The following is a 4,964-nucleotide window of genomic DNA, read 5'->3' as shown; positions in this document are numbered from 1 at the left end:
CTGTCTCTCTGTGCCTCTCATGAATAAATAAATAAAATCTTTCAAAAAAAATAAGTGAATCTGCAATAAAATCTTTTTTTTTTAATTTTTATTTATTCATGATAGGCACACAGTGAGAGAGAGAGGCAGAGACACAGGCAGAGGGAGAAGCATGCTCCATGCACCGGGAGCCTGACGTGGGATTCGATCCCGGATCTCCAGGATCGCACCCTGGGCCAAAGGCAGGCGCCAAACCGCTGCGCCACCCAGGGATCCCTGCAATAAAATCTTTAAAAAGGTGGGGAGGAGTGCCTAGGTGGCTCAGTCGGTTAAGTGGCTGCCTTTGGCTCAGGTCATGATCCTGCCTTCCTGGGATGAAGCCCCCACATGCAGCCTTGCGCTCCCTGCTCAGCAGAAAGTCAGCCTCTCCCTCTTCCTCTCCCTCTCAGTCTCCCTCTGCTGCTCCCCTGCTTGTACTCTCTCTCTCTCCCTGTCATAAATAAATAAAATCTTTTTTAAAAAAATAGGTGAATTTGGGTAAAGGATAAAATAGATGATCAGGACTTTTTGGTATTGTTTTCACATTTTTTCTGTAAGTTTGAAATTGTTACAAAATAAAGGTTTTTAAAACACCAAGATCCAGGAGTCCTGGATGTAAGATTCAGACTTTCTATTACCCCTCTGATTGGGATTTGTCATTTCAGGTAACTCAGGCCAGTGGTTCTTCTGTAAAATAAAGAAAGTCATCTGTTTCCACTATATGAATAAACTTCAGGTCGCCCATTCCCAGAAAGATAAAAAAAGAGAAGAAGGAAAGAAAGAAAGAAAGAAAGAAAGAAAGAAAGAAAGAAAGAAAGAAAGAAAGAAAGAGAAAGAAAGAAATTGATTTTAATAATATATTTTATTTACCCCAGTATATCCAAAGCAGATCTTTGTGGGGGTTCTCTGGGCAACTCTGAGTTGTAGCCCAGCCCCACACCAGGTCACCATCCTCCTTCTCCCTCATCCCTGCCCGGGCCATCCTTTCCTGGCCCGAGGCTGGAAAGCGTTCTCTTGCTCCTCACTGTTCACTCAAAATCTCTGGTCTGTGCACATTCCTTCTTCTTCCAGCAAAGCCTTGAAGCTTTCGGAACTACAAAGGCAAGCAACCTTTCTCCTCTGCTTTCTGCTATGCCATGCCGTCCCTGAGGCGATGAAAACAGTAGGCCTAGTGGAATGGATTAGAACAACCAGGGACAACAGAAATGCATTGGGCAGCATTTTAAAAGTATTTTCTCTCCACAAAGTATTTTTTAAAATTTTGTTTTATGCACACGGGTGCACATGTGCGTACATGTGTGTGTGTGAGAGAGTTGTGTTGTATAGGAAAAGAGCAGTGGACAGGTCCCTAGTAAAAGAAAGACTTCCCCTAACCCTAACCACAACCCCTCCATTCCCACAGGAGAAACGATTCTAAGTTCACGGATTCCTCTTTCCAGGTTAACGCTCTGATCCTTCAGCATCTTCAGCATCAGTTGCTTGAGTGTAAGAGGGATTAGCAGAGGTCAGTGTAGGGCGTGATGGTTTGATTCAGAGGACTATGGAGTAAAGGCAACAGGGGAGGAGATTGTAGACTCTCAGTGGGCAGGGGCAGGATTTTATATCAACTGCCTTTTATTGTTACTGTATCATGTGATCTAAGCAAGCACCCTGCTATATCATTGTATCCTTACCACCAACATAGGGAGAATTTAGGGTTTTTTCAATTATAGGCTTATTTCCCATTTACAAATGAGAAACTGAAGAGGGATATATATATATTTGTGTGTGTGTATCATATATATGTGTGTATATATATACGTGTCATGTCATATCGATGATTGATAAATAGATGATAGCTATGTAGATAGGAAGGTACAAAGAATAGAGATAAATGTTGTATAGATGTATGCTATTTTTAAATATCTCAGGGAAGAAACATAAAAAATATTAACATTATTTCTAGTTGACTGAGGATAAGAATAATAGCTACACTGATTTTCATTGTCCATTCTGAAATTTTTACAGAGAATGCCTGTAAATTTTTGAGTTCTGAATCATGTAATACATTGCCTAATTTCCAATAAATAAAATTTAAAATATGGAATCAAATAAAATCTTGGTCGTGGCATTTCCTGACAAATCGCCCTAGAATGAATCTTTGTTCAGGGAAAATTCATCAGGTTGCTACTCTTCATGATGTGATTAGAAGATGCACATCCACAGGGGCCCTGGAAGAAGATTATAAAATAACTTTTAAAGAAATCTGGCTTGACAGAGATTGTTTTTCCCAAAGTCCTTCGGTATGCAGAACTTCCTGAAAGGGAGCTGGACAAATTTGTGTAGATTAGGGTGACAAGACTTCAGGGGGAAAAGATGAAGAACCAGCACACCCCCTTGTGCCATTAGACTTTCTCTGGAAAATTGGAATGGTCCTGAGACCCACTGTCGGGAGTGATATTAAGGACTCCCAAGGGGTAGCCACCACAACAGGTGGTCTACACTGGGAAATTTATCCCATACCATGCCTTAGAGATTCATGGGGCCGGGGAGTGGGGACAGTGTGTGACTATGACAGAAATACCCTCTTGATCTAGCTCCTACTATCACTCCATCCAATTTTGTTGGATGGTTGTGGTTGTTACAGCAGCTAGCATCAATTACACTTAATTATACCCTAGAACTTTGCATTTTACAGAGGATTTCTTCCTAATTGGTGGAAATTAAATAAAGATTTAAAATCTACTGAATTTGAAGAAGAGTCCTTCAAACACCCCCTTAGGTCTTAGATCCTACCTTCTACCATAGCCCTCTCTTTTAAATCATGTTCAGGTTTATTTCTCATACAGCATAAAGTTGGATAGGAAGTTACAGCAAGAAGATTTAACAATTATACATATTTATGCACCTAACAACAGACAGTTAAAATGTATGAAGCAAAAATTGACATAACTGAAGGAAGAAACAGATAGTTCTGTGATGATAGTTGAAGACCTCAATAGCCCACTCTCAATAATGGATATTATTGAGATAATATGAGATAATATGACAGGAAATAAATGAGGAAATGGAGGACTTGAACAACACAGTAAATCAGTGGGATCTAACAGATACGCACCCAACGCTCTACCCAACAACAGCACACACATTCTACAGTGCACGTGGGACATTTTCTAGGATCAACCATATGTGAGGCCATAGACTACATCTCAGTAGATTTTTAAAATAGATATCATACAAAGTATTTTCTCCATTATGGGATGAGGTTAGAAGTCAATAACAGAAATATATCAATACAGAAATAAACCCCGAAAATTCACAAATCTGTAGGAACTGAACAACACCCTCTTACACAACCAGCGAATCAAAGAAGGCATTAGGGGCAGCCTGGTGGCTCAGCGGTTTAGCGCCACCTTCAGTCCAGGGCCTGATCCTGGAGAACCAGGATCGAGTTCCACGTCAGGCTCCCTGCATGGAGCCTGCTTCTCCCTCTGCCTGTGTCTCTGCCTCTCTCTCTCTCTCTCTGTCTCTCATGAATAAATAAATAAAAATCTTTAATTAAAAAAACAAAGAAGGCATTAGAAGTACTTGTACACAAATGACAACAAAAATGCAACATACTAAACATGAGATGGATAAAAAGCAGAGCCAACAGAGAGATTTATGGCTATAAAGGCATATGTTAAAAAATGAGAACGATCTAAAATTAAAAACCTAACTTTATAATTTAGGAAACTAAAAAAAAGAAAAAAGAAAAAAAAAGAAAGAAAGAACAAAACAACCCAAAAGCTAGTAGAAGGAAGGAAACAATGAAGATTAGAGCAAAGATAAACAAGATAGAGAATGGAGGGGGGGTTACCCAGAAAACTAATGAAATCAAAACCTGTTTCTTCAAAAAAAAATCAACAAAACTGACAAAATTTTGCCTAGATAGACAAAACACACACACACACACACACACACACACACACACACACACACAGAAAGAAAACTGAAATTACCAGAATTGGAATTGAAAGTGAGAGCATGGCTGCTGACTCCATAGGAACAGATTTACAAGAGACTGTTATGAACAGCTATACATCAACTAAATAGGTAACCTAGGTGAAATGGGCAAATTCCTAGACCCTAGCAAAACTAAGTCAAGAAAAAGAAAGTCGTGGGGCAGCCCAGGTGGCTCAGCGGTTTAGCGCCACCTTCAGCCCAGGGCATGATCCTGGAGACCCAGGATCGAGTCCCACGTCCCCTTCATGGAGCCTGCTTCTCCCTCTGCCTGTGTCTCTGCCTCTCTCTCTCTCTCAATCTTTCTCTCTCTCTCTGTCTCTCAGGAATAAATAAATAAAATCTTAAAAGAAAAAAAAGAAAGTCTTGGGGCACCTGGGTGGTTCAGCCAGTTAAGCGTCCAACTCTTGATTTCAGCTCAAGTCATGATCTCAGGGTTGTGAGATTGAGCCCCACAGTGGGCTCTGCCCTCAGCAGAGAGTTGGCTTGAGCTCTCTTTCTCTCTCACTGGATCCCTCCCCCTACTTGCATGAGCTCTCTCTCTCTCTCTCTCTCTCTCTAGAAGAAGAAGAAGAAGAAGAAGAAGAAGAAGAAGAAGAAGAAGAAGAAGAAGAAGAAGAAGAAGAAGAGGAAAATCTGAACAGACTAATAACAAAATAAGGAAACTGACTTGTAACTGAAAATATCCTGATGAGATAAGCCTAGAACCAGATGGCTTCCCAGGCTAATTCTACCAAATATTTAAAGGAGAATGAATATCAATCCTTCCTACAATCTTCCAAAACCCAGAAAAAGAAGCATCATTTCCAGACTCCTTGTATGAGATCAGTATCATCCTGATACCAAATCCAGCCAAAACACTGAAAGAAAAAAAATACTATAGTCCAATATCCCTTATGAACATTGATACAAAAAAATCTTCAACAAAATACTAATAAACTGAATTCAGCAAAATGGTAAAAAGA

Source organism: Canis lupus, chromosome 16 (genome assembly GCF_048164855.1).
Source record: "Canis lupus baileyi chromosome 16, mCanLup2.hap1, whole genome shotgun sequence".
In the NCBI taxonomy this organism is placed as follows: Eukaryota; Metazoa; Chordata; class Mammalia; order Carnivora; family Canidae; genus Canis; species Canis lupus.
This window is presented reverse-complemented; position numbering follows the sequence as displayed.